Genomic DNA, 23,236 nt, shown 5'->3' on the forward strand with positions numbered 1-23,236 from the left:
TAAGTCCTTTGGGTATAGGCCTAGAAGTGGAATAGCTGGGTCAAATGGTGTTTCCATTCCAGGTTATCTAAGGAATCTCCACACTGTTTTCCAGAGTGGCTGCACTAATTTGCAACCCCACCAGCAATGTATGAGTGTACCTTTTTCCCCACATCCTCGCCAACACCTATTGTTGCTTGTATTCTTGATAATCGTCATTCTAATTGGGGTGAGATGGAATCTTAAGGTAGTTTTGATTTGCATTTCTCTTATTACTAGAGATGTTAAACATTTTTTCATATGTCTGTTGATTGCTTGTAGATCTTCTTCTGTGAAGTGTCTGTTATTATTCCCCCCATTATTCATGAACTTCTTGCTCTTTGGACTCTTAGGTTTAGACTCCAACTCAATCAATTCCTACCCTGCCCTTCCCATTTCTTGGTGGGGTGTGTCTCTCCCAGGTGATCTTTCAAGCAGCCAGTCTGGAGAGGAGTGGGGAGCCAGGTGTGTTTTGCTCACCATTATTCTTCTCTATAAACCCCTCTCCATGTTTGATTTTCTCCTATTCACTTAGGCACATACTATGCTCTATGGTATGGTTTTGCTTACCCTGTATTTGTGGTCAGGTACAGTTGGTAGGATTCAGTTCTCCCAACTGTCATGCCCTTGTGCTGGAGCTACAAAATGGTTCCTTCCTCTAATTTCCCTGGCTTCTTTCCTACACAACCATGTTGTGCAGGATGCCTTTTAGTTTATTCAGGCAGTGTCTCTCCCTATCCAGACATGACTCAGATCTCCTAAAACTGAGGGTTCCTTCAATTAAGCTCACATCTGCCAGCCCCACGGCTGAGATTTCTTCTTTATTTTGTTATACCAATTGTCTGAGCCCCTAGTCTGTTTGAATGTCCTGAATGTATTCCCAGAAATGTTCTCCTTCTCACATTGCTAAGAAGCCACGTGTCTGAACTCTTGGTTTCACACCTGAGCAGCTTTGTCAAGGGTGGCCTTCTCATAATCCTTCACTCCATTGTAATTGCTGCTTCTGTGACTTTACTCATCAGACCCTCGACATATAGTTATTTTTTGCTTTCTTTGCATTAACTTAACTAGCACATTTGTCATAATCAAACAGGATACCATAATGAAGGTTTTAATAAATCAGTGTGTCTGCCTCTATTGAAATCATTCATCTATACATAATTTACTTATTATCTGAAACAGGAACTTATTAAATTTCTATTTTGAATATAGTGTCAAATAGTTTGGCGCTAGATCCCTGGCTTTGCGTTTCTAAAGCTAGTAATTAAACTCCATTACTTACATTCCTGTTTTCTTTTCTTTTTTCTTTCTTTCTTTAAATATCTAATACGCTTTAAGTATGCTTATCCTAATATAGAACTGGATGTTCCAGGATCTCATTTACTCTACCTTTTTAAAGACCTATTTCTCCTTTTCCCAGCATCTTCATCTCCAGCATAGATATTTCATATCACTTTTCAGTTAATTCTAGAGTATTTCAGTGTTGCATTGGTTAATCTATTTTATGTATTTATTGGTGAATTATAATGGTTTGTAATAACGGAATTCATTGTGACATATTCATAGATGCACATACAATAAGTCATTCCTATTCACCTCCTAGTACTTCCTCTTTCCCTCTCTGCTTCTCTTCACCTATACCCCATCCACTACTATTCTGATCTTCTTTCTACTTCTTTACATTCATTTTATTTTTCATTGGGGCCTTATAATTATACTTAAAGTGGGGTTCATTGCACTGTATTCAGATAGGCATATAGCATAATTTGGTTGATTACATTCCCCAGTCCTTCCTTTTTCTTTCTGATCCTTCATAAAGAAACCCTTACCTCTTCTCTACTGATCTCTCTTTTATTATCTTATTTTCCATTTTTTCTTTCTGTTTTTCTCATGTGAGGAAAAACCTTTGACCCTTGACTTTATAAGTTGATTTACTTCACATGGCATGATTGTCTCCAGTTTCATTCATTGACTCAAAATGATATATTTTGTTCTATTTGATGTCTTAGTAGAACTCCATCGCATGTGTGTACATGTATGTGCGCTCATCTGCAAATATATCACATTTTAAATTCATTCATCTTTTGACAGATGTTGAGACTGGTTCCATAACTTGGCTATTCTAAATTGCACTGTTATAAACATGGTAGTGCATATATATTGGTAGGATATACTTATTTCTGTGTTTTGGATACTGAGAAGTGGATCAAATGATGGTTCCATTGCTATTCTTTTTTAATTTTTTTTAAAAATTGTGCTTTTAGGTATGAATGACACTGTACTTGGGCATTGCTGTCTTTTGAGGAATCTCCATATAACTTGAACTGGTTTTACTCATTGGCAGTCACACCAACAATGCCTAAAAATACCTTCTTTCCCACATCCTAGCCAGTTCTTCTTATTATTTATATTCTTGATGGTTGCCATGCTAATTGGAGTGAGATAAGATCTCAGTGTAGTTTTGATTTGTATTTTTTGGTTGCTAATACAAATCAGAGATTGGTTAATTTTAAGTCCCTATTAATTTGTTACAAAAATAGGGCATACATGAGAGACTATGACTTTGAAAATTATTATCAAATGCTCTTGTATTTTAATAGTAATATCAGGAAAAGCAGTAATTTAAACCTTTGAGATTTGTATTTCGTATATAAACCTCTAACATTCTGATATCTAGTTGCAAATTTCCCACAAATGTTGTCATATGTGAGATTTATATATTAGCACTACTAAATAAACAAATGTCACATATTTTAAAAATTATCAAAATAATTAATTTAATATAAGTACACAGATATATAGAAGGTATAGTTAACTATAGCTACACATTCAGATTAAATCCTAGATTGATTGTTCATAGAGGTGGAGCATATGTCTATTCTCTGATCTGATTTCTAAAGCATCTTTGAATATTTTGTTGAGAATTATATTACCTGAATTGAGTCATTCTTTTGTGTATTTTCCCTGAATTGTAGCTCTGATAATGTGTAAGTCAAATACCTATAACATACTCAAAATTTAGACTTTATCATTTATTTATAGCTTAGTATAAGTGAAACTTTTAGATATATTTGTTTATAAATAGACAGGATAGATCATAACCAAAAAAATGATGAAAGAATATTAATTAACATTTGATTTCTACTGGGACTTCACATGTATTTTATAGATTGCTTAAAGATATCTGTAAGAGTTCTATTTTATTCCCATTTTACAGACCAATGTAAGATGATGATTTTTTCAAGTAAGCTTCACAATTGAGAGACTGAAATTGAATGACTTATCCTTTAAATGCCAAGTCTACACTTTTTCTCAGTTTTTCCATGAATCAGAATAAAATGAGAGCACATCTGTAAAAATAGAACCTTCCTCCTTTTCCTATGCTATACTTCATTTTGTGGCACATTGTGTCGATGAATGATAGAATGGCAGCAACTGACTAAGGCAAACACTGTAGATATCAGAGTTTTCTTAACTTATCTTTATTAAAAGGTCAATAAGGTGCAAGCTGTCTTGACTACTAACCGTATGGACCTATCTACCTATCTATCCATCTAGCCATATATGCATGCATATACCAACATCAGTACATTACATAATTTAAAAGACTATTTACTCATTAGTTATTTACAGTAATATAGAGAACATTTATTATTAATAATGTTATTAATATTTTATTATTAACAAACATCTCAAAGAAAGGGGAGTATGCACTATATTCCTTAGGGGCAGTTAAACAAGAGAATATATGGCAAGTCATGAGGCATGATGGAAAAGGGAGTAACGTCATGTGCACTTGTCATGTTGAGTTTCTTTTAAAACTAAGAACACGATGCTTTATTTAATTTGCATATCCCCATCTTTTCTTTTTTTTCAATTTAATGGGGAATATATTAAATTGAAGAATCCAGAAGATAAATCACTATTTTTTTTGTATTTCATTATTGAGAAATTAAAATTCAATGATAAGTTGATAAGTGTGGGAGTAAATTTTCAAGTTTGGAAAAACAAAAAATAAATCAGAAAAGAAAAAAGATAATAAGATGAATTATTGTTTTTACTCTGCCATTGATCAATTTCCAACCCCTTAATAATACCCCCATAATCCCAAATTTTTAATGGCAACATTCATTCATATTAATATTGGACAAGGAACTTAAAAAATATACCTACAAAAATAATAATTACATGGCTGATCCCAAGGGTCAAAGACATAGTAGTGCTGGGGACACATATTGGGATTCTTCCTTTGATATTGGTACACTTGTTTTTTTCTCAGATAATTCCCTTTATCCAGGTTTCCCCCCCCCCCAGGGGATAGATAGCAATTGAAATGAATATATCTATCACATCAAATAACATCTATATTTACAAAATTTATTCTATTAAAATTTTATGCCTAACATACATGGAAAGACTTTGATTGTTACCAAATGCAAACCTTACTTAGAGTGATGAATAACTATTTGGATTTATTGGCTATCAAGACACCTTTATACCACCTCTTAATTTTGTATTCTTAGATCATGCTAAACCACCACAGGCTACACGGAAATTACTCAGAGTAGTTAATGATAACTCTTTAAACCCTAAATCACATTGACATAGTAATTATTACAATCACAATTCTAAAAATGTGTAAAATTGGTCAGAAATATATTAACAAACTAGTTGAAATCATAAATGCTTATATTACATGAATTCCAAACAAACAAAAATCTTCTGTCATTTTGACCATCCTTTATTGAGCAATCTAAGTGCTCTGAGTCTGCATGTCAACCATGAAGATATCTTGACCCTCAATAACATTTTGTGGTGTACCTAGACAACATCATTGAATAGAAAGAAAATAATTTTGAAATCTAAGAAGTCATTGTGGCTTTCTAGAGTAGAATATATGAACACTGGAAATGTTTACTTGGCCTGTGTTTACCAATTTAACATCACAGTTTTAAAGAACTCATACCAAACTAATCATTGATCTGTTCTTAGTCTTTGTGAGTGTGACCGTCACTAATTGTATACTTCTTATTCCAGGAAAATTAGATTTCACCATAGAAAACTTTCAATCCCTAAGTGATAATCAATCCAAAGTTACTCTATGCCTCTAATACACCACACTAAGAACTTCTACCATATACCTATAATAATAAATATGCATTTTCATTTATGTGAATTCATTTTAGAATTGTCTATATTGTCATCTTTCATCCTTAATTAAGTAACATTCAATTTACATTATAACTGTTTCTTCATTTAAGGTAGGGATTATCCTGTAATTTCAGACACCAACAGGATTAAATGGGTACCTGCACTGTATATAAAGATAATTTTCTTAAATTAAGAAACTTCATTCCCATTATAAGAGAAAGATAACTTAAAATTCCATTTTACTAATCTTTGTAAACATATTCTCTAGACTATATTAGAAAATTCCTGTAATAGAAACTTTAGAATTAGATTTTTGAAATGTTCCCAGGAAAGTTTTCTATGTTTTTCAAGTTCACAAAGATTTAGATATCACTTTAAATGTGTTTTGCTTACATTATGTCATAATATTTGGCATGAAGTAAAATGCACAAATCTCAGATATAGGCCTTCTGCTAAAAGAAAAATTACTTTTAAATATGTAATTGCTTTATCAGATATAAAAGAGATACACACAGATGTTCCCTAAATTTGCATGGTAAGTGGTCTTTCTTACTTCTCTTAGTGCTTGGAGATGTTTGCAGACTGTAACAGAGATTAGTTATTGGTATTACAATAAGTTATGTAATTTGATTGGGTGGCGATGAAATAATAAGTGTTGATGAGCTATTTTGAAGACTTTTCATGTTGGACAAGTCATAGTAAAAAAATCCTAATGAAATTGTGTGTTTAGATGACCAATCTAGTGCCAACTGAAGATATATTGATGAAAAAGTATTGACCTTTGGAAAGAGTGTGCAGTACTAATTAATTGAGGATTTTATGGAAATGACTTTAAGTGCAGTGTTTTCACTGTTTAATTTTTGTCCAGATAAAGATCTTACCTTATTCATTGATCACATTGCATAAAAATAGTTTAAGCGTTTTGGATGAAAATGTAATAGACTCCAGTGACAATTAAAATATACATTTTCATGAATAAATCTGACAAAAAATATCCCTAAACATTGGGTATGGTTTTATAAAGTGTTCCTGTTTTCTCTTCTTTTTCAAATAGAATATTGTTTGTTAACTTTAAGTCTCTTCTCTTCATAGGTCTTCAAATTTCAAAAAAAGGAAACAAAATATAATTTTTCCTAATATAAACATAATTGTTTTCAATTGAGTGACTGGCAACAGTTTTCTAGGAAGACAGAACATGATGTCGTGCATGGTCTTAGGACTTCTATTTGTTCTCTTTGGTGCCATTTTTAGTATTTGTAGGTTTATCTTCCCAAAAGTTCACTAAATGTCATTATGCTTATATTATATAATTTTATAAATAGTATGGATCAAATTATATTCTAAATCACAGACATTTTATTATTGATTACCTAATCATAAAAACTTTGTTATTGGAAAGTTCTTGTTATTTGGAATTTGATGATTCTTTGTTAATATATTTGTATGTTAACATACATACATATACACATATATATGAGAAATATAGACACGAAAGTCAATATGATTATCATTGTATAAGTAAGTTTAATTTTAAATATATTAATTTTATTATAAAATAGAAAAAAACAATAAAAACCATGCAATATGGGAAAGAAAGATAGGTAGATATTTTGACACACATTTACAAACACAGTATATCAACACTCAAAGACTCTCAGGCTAATAACTCATTTTAAACAAAGAAAATCAGTTTTAAATCGTTAACAATTTACATTTCGTTAATGAAAATAATAATAAAACACTAGGAAAACTTTTAGAAAAATTAATTTGCTTTCAGAGCACGGGCAGAGTTTAATAATAGTCAGGAGTTTGCAAGGAACCCAAATATATATATATTTACAGAATTTCCATTTGGATTTTTTTTAGATTATTTTATTATCTGACTGAAATTGTTAACATGTTCTCTCATTTTTCTCATTTCCCAATAAATCCTTTGATATATTTATGTTCATTATTCTAAAGTCCATTCCTGCTGCATTTTAATTTATTAGTGCTTAAGAAATGGACATCAAATTTATCACTGCAAAACAACGAACAATTATTATCTCATAATTTGTGTGGCTCAAGAGCAGAGCTGTGGTTTAGACTTGCGTTCCCAAGGAAGGCTGCAGTCAGCTATCAGCTGGGGCTGTGAATGACCTGATTATTCCATTTGGAGAAGATCTGCCTCTAGCCTCACTGTTTGCCATTCACAGGATTTTTTTCCTTGAGGTCTTTGGACTGCAGGCCTCGATTTTTAAAGGCCTGTGAATCAGGGGCCCCCTTCAGTTCTGTTATGGTTTGGATATGTGGTGGCCCTCCAAAGCTCCTAAAACTAATATAGGAATATTCAGAGGAAAAAGGGTTTGATAAAGACAGATATAACCTAATCAGTTCGCCCTACTGAATGGAATGGCTGGGTGGTAACTAGAGGAAGGTGGGGTATGGCAGGGTCATTAGGGACATGCCCGGGTTGGCATATCTTCATATGGCTTCTTCCATCCCCTCTCTGCTTTCTGGCCCCACATGCCCTGAGCAGCTTTTCTCCACTGGGGCCTTCTCCAATAATGTGGTACCTCACCTCGGACCCAGAGCTATGGAATCAGCCAGCTATGTCTACAGACTGAAACCTCTGAACCATGGACTCCAAATACACTTTTGAAGTTGTTGTTGGATATTTTGGTCACAGTGATGCAAAGCTCCACTAAAATAGAAAATAGTATGGAGAAGTGGAGTCGTTGTTTCTAACCTAACATGTAGTTCAGGAAGCTTTGCAGCTGGTTTGCAGGAGGAATTTTGAAGTTTAGGGATGATAGCTGGAATAGCTTCAGAGTGTTGTAGCTGGAGCTTATTGGATGATTCTGGTGGAAGCTCAGAAGACCAGAATGCCAACCAGAATGTGAATTGTGCTCATGAGGTTTCAGGGCTAATTAAGGATCCTACTAGGAAATGGGCTAGAGGCCACGCATGTTATTTTCTGCAAAAGAACTGGACTATGTTTTGCCATGTTTTGAGACTTTGTGTGTGGTTGAATTTAAAAGCAGTGAACTAATTAATCTGGTGGAGGAAGTTCCAAGGCATCACAGCATTTAGTCAGTTGCATGGATATTGCCTGATATGAACTCAACCTCAGAAACTGTGAAGTAAAGAAATTTTTCCTCTTCTAAGGCATGTTGGTCACAGTGATGAAAAACTGCCTTACACCATCACAGTGACCATTTTTGTTGTTTTCCAAGGGTAGCAAGTATGCCCCAATCCCAGGACTTTTGCACTAGCTGCCTTCTCTTATTGGATGTTTTTCCCCAGATATCTTCATGACTTATGTCCTTCTGTCCTTACCTCCTTCAATTCTTCCTAAATATCATTTTCTTGGTAAAGTTCAATTAAAATTACACCCAACTTCCTTTACATTTTCAGTTTCCCTTGTTTTACATTTTTTTAGTTCTGATTTTTTGAAACAATTTGTCACATGTTATTAGGACTTCAAAACTTCATCTACTTATCTACCTACACACTTATCTGTGATGGTTAAATTCATATGTCAATTTGATTGCTCCACAGAGTGCCCATGAAGTTCAGCAAACATTGTTCTGTGTGTTTCTGTGAGGGTGTTTTGGGATAATATTAACATTGAAATCTGTAGACTCATTAAAGTAGATTGTTTTCCACCAGCGTAGGTGGGAATCGCCCAAGCACTTGAAGGTCTGAATACAATAAAATAAAGAACTCTCCTGAATAAAAGGAAATTCCTCCTCCTGGCTACTTGTAAGCTGGAACACTGCTTCTTTCCTGCCTTCAGTCTTTTTTTTTTTTTTTTTTATTGTATACAAATGGGATAAATGTTGTTTCTCTATTTGTACATAGAGTCAAGGCATACCATTTGTGTAATCATACGTTTACATAGGGCAATGATGTTTGATTATTATTTTTTCCTTCCCCACCACCCCTCCCACCCCTCTTTCCCCTCTATACATTCTTACCGCTCTCCTTATCCCTAACCCTAAACCTAACCCTAAACCTAATGCTAATCCCTCCACCCCCCATTATATGTCCTCATCCGCTTATCAGCGAGATCATTCGTCCTTTAGTTTTTTGAGATTGGCTTATCTCACTTAGCATGATATTCTCCAATTTCATCCATTTGCCTGCAAATGCCATAATTTTATCATTCTTCATTGCGGAGTAATATTCCATTGTATATATATGCCACAGTTTCTTTATCCATTCATCAACTGAAGGGCATCTAGGTTGGTTCCACAATCTGGCTATGGTGAATTGAGCAGCAATGAACATTGATGTGGCTGTATCTCTGTAGTATGCTGATTTTAAGTCCTTTGGGTATAGGCCAAGGAGTGGGATAGCTGGGTCAAATGGTGTTTTCCATTCCAAGCTTCTGAGGAATCTCCACACTGCTTTCCAGAGGGCTGCACTAATTTGCAACCCCACCAGCAATGTATGAGTGTTCCTTTTTCACCACATCCTCGCCAACACCTATTGTTGCTTGTTTTCTTGATAATCGCCATTCTAATTGGGGTGAGATGAAATCTTAGGGTAGTTTTGATTTGCATTTCCCTTATTACTAGGGATGTTGAACATTTTTTCATATATCTGTTGATTACTTGTACATCTTCTTCTGTGAAGTGTCTGTTCATTTCCTTAGCCCATTTGTTGATTGGATTATTTGTATTCTTCGTGTAGAGTTTTTTGAGTTCTTATAGATTCTGGAAATTAGCGCTCTATCTGAGGTATGGTTGGCAAAGATATTCTCCCACTCTGTAGGCTCTCTCTTCATATTGCTGATAGTTTCTTTGCTGAGAGAAAGCTTTTTAGTTTGAATCTATCCCAGTGTTGATTCTTGCTTTTATTTCTTGTGCTATGGGAGTCCTGTTAAGGAAGTCTGATCCTAAGCCAACAAGTTGAAGATTTGGACCTACTTTTTCTTCTATAAGATGCAGGGTCTCTGGTCTGATTCTGAGGTCCTTGATCCATTTTGAGTTGAGTTTTGTGTAGGGTGAGAGATAGGGGTTTAATTTCATTCTATTGCATATGGTTTTCCAGTTTTCCCCAGCACCATTTGTTGAAGAGGCTATCTTTTCTCCATTGCATATTTTTGGAACCTTTGTCTAGTATGAGAAAATTGTATTTATTTGGGTTTGTGTCCATGTCCTCTATTCTGTACCATTGATCTACCTGTCTATTTTGGTACCAATACATGCCGTTTTTGTTACTATTGCTTGTAGTAGAGTTGAAGATCTGGTATTGCAATACCCCTGCTTAGCTCTTGCTACTGAGGATTGCTTTAGCTATTCTAGGTTTTTTATTCTTCCAGATGAATTTCATAATTGCTTGCTCTATTTCTGCAAGGTACATCTTTGGATTTTAATTGGAATTGCATTGAATCTGTATAGCACTTAGTAGTATAGCCATTTTGACAATATTAATTCTGCCTATCCAGGAACATGGGAGATCTTTCCATCTTCTAAGGTTTTCTTTAATTTCTTTCTTTAGTGTTCTGTAGTTCTCATTGTAGAGGTCTTTCCCCCCTTTTGTGAGATTGATTCCCAAGTATTTTATTTTTTTCGATGCTATTCTGAATGGGTAGTTTTCCTAATTTCTCTTTCTGAAGATTCATCACTTATGTATAAAATGCATTGGATTTGTGAGCATTGATCTTGTAACCTGCTACTTTACTGAATTCACTTATGAGTTCTAAAAGTTTTCTGGTGGAATTTCCAGGTTCCTCTAAATATATAATCATGTCATCAGCAAACAAGGATAGTTTGAGTTCTTCTTTTCCTATTCGTATCCCTTTAATTTCTTTGGTTTGTCTAATTGCTCGGCTAGAGTTTCAAGGACGATGTTGATAGAAGTGGTGAAAGAGGGCATCCCTGCCTTGTTCCAGTTTTTAGGGGGAACGCTTTCAGTTTTTCACCATTTAGAATGATATTAGCCATGGGCTTAGCATAGATGGCCTTTATAATGTTAAGGAATGTTCCCACTACCCCAATTTTTTTCTAGTGTTTTGAGCATGAAAGGGAAGCTGTATTTTATTGAATGCTTTTTCTGCATCTATTGAAATAATAATGTGATTCTTAACTTTTAAGTCTGCTGATAAGGTGAATGACATTTATTGATTTCCGAATGTTGAACCAACCTTGCATCCCTGGGATAAAACCCACTTGATCGTGGTGCACTATTCTTTTAATATTTATTTGTATGTGATTTGCTAAAATTTTGTTGAGAATTTTTGCGTCGATGTTCATTAAGGATATTGGTCTGAAATTTTCTTTCCTCGATGTGTCTCTGTCTGGTTTAGGTATCAGGGTGATATTGGCTTCATAGAACGAGTTTGGGAGGGTTCCCTCCTCTTCTATTTCATGTAATAGTTTGAGGAGTATTGGAATGAGCTCTTCTTTAAATATTTTGTAGAACTCGGCTGAGAACCCCTCTGGTCCTGAACTTTTCTTTGTGGTAGGCTTTTGATGACCTCTTCTATTTCATTGCTTGAAATTGGTTTATTTTAAGTTATGTATGTCCTCCTCGTTCAGTTTAGGTAATTCATATGTCTCTAGAAATTTGTTGATGTCTTCGAGGTTTCTGTTTTGTTGGAGTATAGATTTTCAAAATAGCTTCTAATTATGTTTTGTATTTCACTCGTGTCTGTTGTGATGTTTCCTTGTTCATTCCGAATTTTAGTAATTTGAGTTTTTCTCCCTCTTTCTCTTTGTTAGTGTGGCTAGGGTTTATCAATTAGATTTATTTTTTCAAAGAACCAACTATTTATTTTGTTAATTTTTCCAATTGTTTCTTTTGATTCGATTTGTTGATTTCGGCTCTGATTTTAACTATTTCCTGTCTTCTACTACTTTTGGTATTGGTCTGCTCTTCTTTTTCTAGCGCTTTGAGCTGTAGTATTAAGTCGTTTATTTGTTGATTTCTACTTCTTTTTTTTGAATGCACCCATGAAATAAAATCTTCCTCTAAGTACTGCTTTCATAGTGTCCCAGAGATTTTGATATGATGTGTCTTTGTCTCGTTTACTTCTAAGAATTTTTTTATTCTCTCCTGATGTCTTCTGTTATTCATTCACCATATAATAGTGTATTATTTAATCTCCAGGTATTGGAGAAGTTTCTGTTTTTTATTCTGTCATTTATTTCTAATTTCAATCCATTATGATCTGATACAGTACAAGGCAGTATCTCTATCTGCTTGTATTTGCTAACAGTAGCTTTGTGGCACAAAATATGGTCTATTTAGAGAAGGATCCATGTGCTGCTGAGAAGAAAGTGTATTTGTTCTTTGTTGGATGGTATATTCTATATATGTCTGTTAAGTCTAAATTGTTGATTGTGTTGTTGAGATCTATAGTTTCTTTATTCAGTTTTTGTTTGGACGATCTATCCAGTGGTGAGAGAGGTGTGGTAAAATTGCCTAGTATTATTGTGTTGTTATTATTTGATTTCTGGAATTGAGAAGGACTTGTTTGACATACGTGGTTGAGCCAATGTTTGGGGCATAGATATTTATGATTGTTATGTCTTGCTGATTTATGCTTCCCTTAAGCAGCATGTAATGTCCTTCTTTATCCCTTCTGACTAGTTTGGTTTGAAGTCACATTATCTGAAATAAGGATGGATACTCCAGCTTTTTTGCTGTGTCCGTGTGCATGGTATGTTTTTCCCCATCCTTTCACCTTTAGTCTATGGGTGTCTCTCTCTATGAGATGAGTCTCTTGCAGGCAGCATATTGTTGGATTTTTCTTTTTAATCCAATCTGCCAGTCTGTGTCTTTTGATTGATGAGTTCAGACCATTAACATTCAGGGTTATTATTGTGATATGATTTGTATTCCCAGTCATTGACTCATATTTGTTTTTGACATGATTTGGTTTCTCCTTTATTTGGCTATTCCTTTAGGCTAGCACCTCCTGTTCCTGATTGCATCGTTGTTTTTCATCTCTTCCTCATGGAATATTTTGCTGAGAATGTTCTGTAATGCTGGCTTCTTTTTGTAAATTTTTAGCTTTTGTTTATCATGGAAGGATCTTATTCATCGTCAAATTTGAAGGTAAGTTTTGCTGGGTATAAGATTCTTGTTTGGCATCCATTTTCTTTCAGGGCTTGGTATATGTTGTTCCAGGCCCTTCTAGGTTTAGGGTCTAGATTGAAAAATCTGCTGATATTCTTATTGGTTTCCCTCTGAATGTAATTGATTCTTTCTCTCACGGCCTTTAAATTCTGTCTTTATTTTGTATGTTAGGTATTTTCATAATAATGTGCCTTGGTATGGGTCTTTTTCAATTTTGTATGTTTGGAGTTCTATAAGCCTCTTGTACTTGGTTTTCCATTTCATTCTTCAGATTTGGGAAATTTTCTGATATTATTTCATTGAATAGATTGTTCATTCCTTTGGTTTGTTTCTCTAAGCCTTCCTCAATCCAATAATTCTTAAATTTGGCCTTTTCATGATATCCATAATTCTTGTAGATTCTGTTCATGATTTCTTACCATCTGCTCTGTTTGGCCAACTTTGTTTTCAAGATTAAATAATTTGTCTTCAATGTCTGAGGTTCTGTCTTCCAGGTGTTCTATCCTATTGGTTATGCTTTCTATGGAGTTTTTAACTTGGTTTATTGTTTCCTTCATTTCAAGTATTCAGTTTGCTTTTTTTTCAGTATCTCTAAACTCTTTAATGAAATGATCTCTTGCTTCCGTATTTGGTCTTTTAACTGTTGATTGTGTCGATCATTTAATGCCTGCATTTGCTCTTTCATCCTCTCCTTCAATGCCTGCATTTGCTCTTCATCTCCTCATTTGCTTCCCTGATCGTTTTAATTATGTACATTCTGAAATCCCTTTCTGACATTTCTTCTGCTGTGCTGTCATTGGGTTTTATTGATGTAGTATCTAGGTTTGTTGGGACATTTTCTTCCCTTGTTTCTCATATTGGTCAGCTGTCAGTGGGACCCTGAGTTATTGCAGATTTCCGCTATTGGCTTATAGTGTCCCGGTAGATTTCCAGTGTTTCACCTCCCAGCCTTCAGTAGCCTGATGTCTTGGAGGAATTTGATAATGCAGTGCATCCGAAAGAAAGCTGCCTCTAGCCCCCTAGTGGTTCTAGGGTTTGGAGCTGGCTCTGTGCGGAAAGGCTCTCACTGGGGGCCTGCACTGTCAGCTGGCCGTGTGGGAGGAGCCCACCGCCAGAGTGTGGAAGGCTACCTGGGGAAGACTCTAGCTGCCCTGCCCTGCTCTGATAAGCCACCCCTATCTATGCCTGCCACCCGGGCCGAGCTTTACCCAGTGGGCAGACTCTATTTCAGTCCGAGTCTTTCAATGTCTCCCCTTCTTAACTCCTGGGTTCTAGAGCGACTGGGGGTGCAGTCACCCTCTGGTCCGCCATCTTCAATTGCCCCGTGGAAAGAGCCTGCGGCCAGAGTGGGTAGAGCCGCCTGAAGAGATCTCTGGCTGCCCTGCCCTGATCCTGGAAGCTGCTTGCGGATCGAAGCTCTCCGTTGGTTCAGGGACTTGTGGCTGGTTCTATGTAGAAAGCCTCTCACTGGGCAGTCTGGTCCGAGAAGCTAGCCTTGAAAGGCACCTCCCACCACAGGGGTCCAGGCTGCTTGTGGAAGTCTTTGGCTGCCCTATCCTGGTCCCTGAAGCTGCTTGCATGCCGGAGTACGCTGGGATTACGCTGCGCTGGCTCCGGGACTTGGAGTTTGTTCTGGTCAGAAAGGTCTCACTAGGGGGCCTGCTCCGAGAACCTGGAGAAGCTGGCTGTGTGGGCGTGGCCCACCATTGGAGTGTACAGGGCTGCCTGTGGAAGACTCTAGCTGCCCTGCCCTGCTCCGATAAGCCACCTCTATCTGGGCCTGCCACCCGGGCCGAGCTTTACCCAGTGGGCAGACTCACCCGTGGCTCTATTTCAGTCTGAGTCTCTCAATTCCTCCCCTTCTTAACTCCTGGGTTCTGGAGCGACTGGGGGTGCAGTCACCCTCTAGGCCGCCATCTTGGATCACCCCATGGAGAGAGCCTGCGGCCGGAGTGGGCAGAGCCGCCTGAAGAGGTCTCTGGCTGCCCTGCCCTTATCCCAGAGGCTGCTTGCAGATCGAAGCTCCTCCGTTGGTTCAGGGACTTGTGGCTGGTTCTATGTAGAAAGCCTCTCACTGGGCAGTCTGGTCCGAGAAGCTAGCCTTGAAAGGCACCTCCCACCGCAGGGGTCCAGGCTACTTGGGGAAGTCTCTGGCTGCCCTATCCTCTGCCTTCAGTCTTAAACAAGAGCTTTTCCTGGGTCTCAAATGTACTGGCCTTTGGACCTGAACAACCCTGTTGATTTTTCTCCATGTCTAGCTTGCCAACTGCTAATTATGCGAGTTGTTTGCTTTCATAAAGGTGAAGACATTTTCTTATAAGAAATCTCTTTCTATGGATTTATGTATCATATTCATTTTGTTTATCTGGATAATCCTATGGACTACCTATCTATAATCTATTTTGTGTTTTGTATTTTTATTTTATGTCATTCTCCTCCAGAATTTAAGAATCATGAGACAATAATTATATATTTCTGTTATCATTGCTGTACCACACTACTTACATCAGTATTGGGCACATAGCTAGGTCTCTGAAAATATTTTTTTATGGAACAGAATTGCAAAAAATTTGAGGCGTATTTGACTTTCATAATAAAATTCATGCACATTTCTTTTGAAGTTTATTCTAATTTATCTTTTGCTAGATATTGTAAATGATTCAGTTCTATATCAAATTTTCCAATGTATTACTCTTAGCAAACGTTTAAGAAGTACATCTAATGATGTTGAAAGATAAGAAGACACAAGTGCACATACAGTATTCCTAAAAATCATATGTCCAAACACATCCGAATGTTTACCATATATGATTTTATATCAACCTCACAACTTTCCAACATTAGAGAAGAAGAAATTGAAGGAATTTTCCACAAATTACAAAGTTACTAAGTGGTAGGTCAAAGACTTGAAGCAAGTCATTCCAACCCAGAGATCCATGGTTTTACCAGCAGGCTACCCTATGAGATGACTGAATGTCTTCTAAATCTTCTATGAGGTTCATTCTATTAGTAAACAGTGCACAGCTACAAGCTGGTTTTCTGCTTGTCACTAACCAAAGACTGCAAAATTTAATTACACATTTCACTTGTATGTGTGTCTGAAAAAGCACATGCCCTCTTCACATGTGACATGCAAACTTTCCTCCAGATGATGGTGAAATGATTTCCCATCAAACTAATCATGCTCATCAGACTTTCAAATTTTCAGTCATGACATCGTTGTGTCTGGATTCCAAAAGGGTGAGTTTCTTCCCTTATTTATTATATATTTATTAAACGTATACTGGGTGCTGGCTTTGTGTTGCTCTGATTGGAGGAATGTGAAATGTTTTAGAAATATAGAACATTAGTTCTCAGGCACTCAGAAGAGTAGATATATATAAGCATTTACTTTTCTCCTCTTTACAAAGCCTACCTTTAGTAAGTAAACTTTGGAAAGACAGTTTAAAAGACATGCTATCCACTTTCCCTTCTAAATTTTCTCAGTTCAAGTCTCTTTTCCACTTCAAGGCTGACTATAAAGGTATACATACTTAGGAAACACTGCACCATTTCTATGACAATTATATTCTCTAGAACACTTTCAGATTATGTCCTTTACTCTTCAATGACCACTTAAGGAGACAGCAATATAAATGTTGTTTTAAATGTAATGTTTTTAGAAACATGTCTATTATATCATTCGGTCCCTCAAGTAAGTTAAGAGTACCTTAAATACACACATTGCACAACACCACACATGCACAACACACACCCACACAGCCTTATTTATGTTGGGAAAAAAAAAAGTATGAGTTTTAGTTTTAAGTATCTGGGGCTCAAATCCTGCCTACATCATTATTAAATCTACATTGTGTACAACGATAGAAACAAAATGATGAACCCCATTTGTGTACAATGAATCAAAATGTAGTCTGTAAAAATTTTTAAAAATAAAAATATAAATTCTATAGCACCATTCTTGAAAGCAATGTGTTCATTTATATCAAAAACCTTAAAAAGAACTTCTCATTTAATAATGCTTGTATGAAATTTTCAGAAGGAAAATAAAGTCAGAGATGTGTACAGGTTTATGGGCAAGCGCATTCAAAAGAATATTATTCAGAAAATGGAAAACTGGACATATAAAAATCTAAAATAATGCAGGACACCATTCAACCAGAAATATCGTTTAGAATGTTTAATAATACAATTAAAAAGTAAAATATGAAATTTGCCTCATGCAGATTTTGAAAAATAGAAAAGCAAATCAATCCTCCTTATATTTTGAAAACTACAGGATTAAAAATAATTGAATATGTAGTTGTTCCAAATGTATGGAATTAAAATAGCTCTGTTATGGACAAATTATTCCTACTTTAAAATAAGAGAGCTGGTATTTTTCAATGTGTTTCAATATTCCAAGTATAAAATGATTCATGTCTCCCTAAATTCAAAAAGTTTTTGGTTTCCTTTCTCCATTTTGTTTTTCTTTCATGTTTTTATTCTCCATTTGTGTTCAAAGTCATTTTACAATATTTACCAGGAAACTGGTTAAACTAATAGTGTTTCATAATTATACTGAAACTCTCTAAATTATAAAACCTGTACATAAATCCATGAAAATCTGCCCAACTTTAGAAAATGGAATTGCAAGAGCAAAAAAGCTTAATTGATTAGCTATGGTTTTGTTGTAGAAGGCAGAAGAATTAGTTTATTTCACCCTTGAAATATTCTAAAAATATAGTTTATTTTATGCATGCATGCAAAAAAATAGTAAAAGCAAACAAAACCTATATTTCAAGTGTGTTAAATGAAACAAAGCATACAACACCTTATTTATATATAAAGTATTGGGGTTAAATTAAATATTGAAATTGGAATACTGAATGGAATGAAATTTAAATTAAATCATTTTCAGCTTAATAACGTGTATTTTTCTGAAGTTATTTTCTGTTGGCTCTTGGGCTTCACAATATTTTGATAGGCAGATTGGTTTACATGTTTTTCTCTCCTGCCAGACCATAGATTTCTTAAGGGTCAAGACTCTGTCTGGCTAATAGTTCTATCCTTTGCTTTTCTATATCCTGACACTTGGAGGGTTGGATTGTGCTTTAAAAGGAATGAATCAATGTAAAGTAGAGCTAATTGTAAAGCAATCATTGCTAATGGAGTTATTGATAAAAAAAAAAATGGGAAGTTTATGTTACATTTCTAAGAACTTTGATCTTTCATTTTTTTCTTCTAAAACTATTTTCCTATTTTTCAAAAATTACTTTTTGCAGAAAATCCCCGTACAATGGAAGCTGCAGATCTCTTTCATAGTTTTAGAAAGTATGATTTTTGTTAACTCTCATTTGATATTGCCTTTGGTCTTAATGCAGAATGAAATTTATATATTTGTAAAATTGTAATGCAATACTCAAGTATGTATGAGAATCAAAACCATTATAATAACACCTAAGTTTCAAACATAGTTTGAGAAAAATCTTTTTTTTTTTCTTTTGGTTTGGATTTTTTAAAAATGTATTAATATTTGTTGTAAATCTCACAAAAAAAGAAAGAAAGAAAACTTGGGATATAGTAGGTGGCCCAGATTTGTATAAATTACTTTTTAACATGTATTTATTTCTTTATGTACATAACACTGCAACATAAACATAAAATGAAGTCTTGAAATCATTATTTGATTTTAATGACTTGTTTTAGGACAGAGGGTATTGACATACACCATTAACTTGAGAAATTTGCATCACTCCAAAATTAATCTGTTAAAGATGAGTGGCAATTTGATCATTCATGATTGAAAGAGAACAGAAGGAAGAATATCATGAATGATGTCACCAACAATTGGTTTAAATAGCACCTGGGAATGCAATCAAATCTTCTCATGAGGAAATAAAAAAAAAGTATAAGCTTAGGAGTGTAAAATACAGGAAAACAGAACAAAAGGAGGGGAAGTCAAAGAGAAAGAGAAAACTACTGCATTTCATAAGAAAGGATACGTAGGGCCACCACACTTATGTTGGAATCTCTTAAAATAATCCCTCTTACCACCGTGTTTACCACATGAGTGAAAAATCTACTTAACTCTCTGATGATAAGTCAAGGTTATGTTTTAATATCAAAATCATATTTCAGGTGACTTTTTTATGAGAACTTTTAGACTCTAAAACTATCAATTTTTTCTCTAAAATCATAGAACTTACGAGGCCACCATGGCACTTTCCCTCTGAGATAGGATCTGAACTGTATATTTACTCCACAAAACAAGAAATGATAGTAGAGTGAAACAGACATTATTACCTCATGTACATGTATGACTGCATGACCGATGTGATCCTGCAATATGTATAATCAGAAAAATTACACTCTGTCTGATCTACCAAAGTATATAAATGCATTCTACTTTCATGTACAACTAATTAGGACAAATAAAATTTTAAAAAATCAAATAATGGCAACTGACAACACATGACCTTTAAAAAATTTAAACTTATTTTCCATCCCTGTAGTTAACAATCTCAAAGATTTATTCACTTATCATTCACCAAAAGTTTAATAAGCATGTTTGTTGTGCTAGTCATTTTCCTATTTTAAGATCTTATATTCTATTAAACTAAAGAGAAAATAAAAAGAATAGATGAATAAATATATAAGATATAAGATTGTATAAAGATCAAAGAAAAAAATAACAGAAAGGCTATCAGGAATTTTGGAAGTATGAGAAGTTGCTATTTTTAGATGCTGGGGTATTTACTGACAAGTCACAAATTAAGGAACATATGGGAGAATATGCCATTCAGTTTTCTATTACTGTAACAAAATACCTTAGACAATCAACTTAAAAAGAAGAAAGTTTTATTTTGACTCACAGTTTGGGAAGTTTCAATCCATGAACAGTTGCTCCCATTGATTTCAGGTTTGAGGCAAAGCCATTCCATTGTGGTGGAAGCTCATGTTGGAGGAAGTCCACTAACCCTAGGACCAGATGTGGAAAAGAGAATGAGAAAGAGACTACAGTTCCATAACCTCTTTGGGGGAACATTCCCAATAAACCGAGGTCATTTGTCAAAGCATGTTAAATGTATACTCATGTGCATATTCATATGTATATTCAAATGGATCTAAAGATGAAATTTTAGCATGTGCCTAAAAACCTGGACATATTTGGTTAATAGCACTCTATATTTATCATTACACATCTAAATTTGCATATAATACATCTGTAATTAGTGATAACAAATACAGAGTTGCCTATAGTGTTACAGAGTTCAGGAGCGTAGTCTGAGTTAGAATCAAAGTTTTAAAGCTTTAATGTTGAAAACCAAATATAGATTGAGAAGAGTGTAAGGTCTAAACAACGGGTCAAAACAAAGCTGACAGGAAAATGAGAGAGAGCATGACAAGAACTGAGGAAGTGTGCTCACTGATTGGGATGGGAGAAAAAACAAGAGAATATGGTAATATAGCAGCACAGGAAGGATTGAATGCTATATATGTTGAACGCTGTTAAAATAAAATTAAACTTGATCCATGCACTTACTAGCATAGAGATTGCTGAGAACTTTAGATAATATTTTCTGTAAAGTGGTAAGAAAAATTACCCAATTACACTGTTAAGAAATGTTTGCAGAAAGGGAAGTTGTAATAATAATATTTAGTTTTGATCTAACAGAGAAAGTGCCTAGAGAGGGAATGGGGGTCAGCTGAGGGTGTTTTCTTCTACTTTGTCTTTTGTAAGATGATTGATATTAAAATATGCTGATTGAAAATAATATATAAGAGAAGGAAAAAATGATGGGTGTTTAAGAGTATTTTAGACTTCCCGAAGTAGAAATTGTGCACTTCTGATTGAATTAATTTTCAAGTTAAAATGCTCCTATGATTTGGATCTTCATTGTCCTCCACATGCCCATGTGCTAGAGATTTAGTCATTGGCCAGGGAGCTATTGGGAGGTGGTGGGGGCTTTTAAGATGTGGGCCACATTGGAGGAACTTAGGTTATTGGAATGTGCACTTAAAAGAATATTGGGACACGTATCTCTCCTCCCCTCTCTAATTCCCAGCAACCACGAGTTGAGTAACTTGCTCTACCTGCACACCCTACCATGCTATTCTGCTTTGACACAGACCTAAAGTTTTGGAGTCAGTGAACATGGACAGAAACCTCTGAAACAGTAAGCCAAAATTAACCATTCCTCCTTTTAAGTTGATTTTCTCAGGTGCTGTGTCACAGCAATGTAAGCTGATTAACACAAATGTCCTCAATTTTGTGACACTGTTTTTCTCTCGGTTTAACTTTATGCACCATGTAAAAAGAAGAGAAGTATTAGGTCAAGAGAAACTTGATTATCTGTTGGATATTATTGTAATAGATTGAAAATACCCTAAAATAAAATAGCCATTGATGTAGATTTGAAGGATTTTGCCTACTAATCAAATAAAGGATTTGTTATGTTCCAGGACTATGAGAAATTAAACCAACCATGGAATAGAATCAAGATAACTTAGAACAGAAAATTCTAATCAAATCCTGTAAACAGATTAAATTATAATTTCCAGCTAGAAGGAATTTATGGAAGGGAATGGCATTGTACTACGGTTGCCATTAGCCCCACCAGTTACTATCTCTGCCATGTGAATATGTCACCTGGACACATTTGCCAGTGGTGATTAATAGGAGGTTTCAGCAAGGTATCAATGAGCAGAAGAGGGAGATCCTACTTCCTCTCTGTTTCAGGTATTTTCCAATCTTCAGCAACACTCAGAACTTCCTGCTCTACAGTTCAGGTTCTCATCTAGTTCCTGTTACACTGTAAGTATCTCTACGGGTCCATTCAGGTCTTCCTACTGCTATTTATACCTGATACCTCAGCATCTCTTGTTGCTACCCATTAACTTATTAGCAATTCCTAGCTTTTTTATTGAAGTCTTTTCAGTTAAATTACCTAAGTGTGATTTACCATAATTAGGTATTAGTCATTAATACTCTATAGGACATATCTAATATATATACACATGCATACATTATACTCTGTTACTGCCATTAACTATGCTTATGCTCCCCTTGGACTGCGGAAGCCCCTTCGAGTCAACTCCTGTGTTTTTTATCACATCATAACCAGTTTTTTAGTTTTGTTGTCTCTGACAAATCATATATTTTGGTTCTCTCTCTCTCTTTTTTTTTTTTTTCTTTCTTTCAACTAATACTGAATTTGGCCGTTTCTACCAGGAGCTTGGATTGAACTAAGTAAATAGTTCTGGAAAAGAAGCAGGTTTTGTTAGGATAGACTGCATTAGCTCAGGTAAAAATCAACTCCAGAATCTCAAGGGCGAAAAGTAACAGTGACTTATATTTGACGATGGCTACACATATGACTGCAAAGTTCTTGCTAAATAGGGTTTACTTAAAATTACATTAATAATTAAAACCTTTCCTGGGTCTTTATTAATCTCAGGGTTTTAAAGTGACAAAGAAAGTGTGGTAGTTAATTTTACCCACTCTCTCTGAGGATTCCGAATAAATACACCTACTGCTTGGCACATGCTCATGTTTCTTAAAATTAGAACACTTGAGATTTAGTGACCCCAGACTACCTTATTTTGTAGCTCCTTAATATTGTTTTTATAAATTTTTATAGTATTTCTTATCTAAGATGTTTTCTTATTTTTAGTAAATTTTTTACTTCAGATTTTATCCTTTCTAATTTAGTTTTAATCCTTATAAAATACAATATATGAGATAAACGTATTTATCAAATTATGGAAAATGTAAAGGTCTTTAAATGCTGAAGAGATTCTTTTCCGGAGAGGTAAATTTATGACTTACATGAAAGCTATTTGACTGACTTCTTTTAATGGAGAGTTTTTATTTAAATATTTAAATTAACAAATAGGAAGGACATGATTATCATTAGTAGTGAGAAAAGAATGAGATAAATGACTATTCAATATAACACAAGAATAGACGTTTTTGCCTTAAAATAATTTATCATGAACTTACCAACCTAAAACA

The sequence above is a fragment of the Sciurus carolinensis genome, chromosome 10 (assembly GCF_902686445.1).
Source record: "Sciurus carolinensis chromosome 10, mSciCar1.2, whole genome shotgun sequence".
Classification (NCBI taxonomy): Eukaryota; Metazoa; Chordata; class Mammalia; order Rodentia; family Sciuridae; genus Sciurus; species Sciurus carolinensis.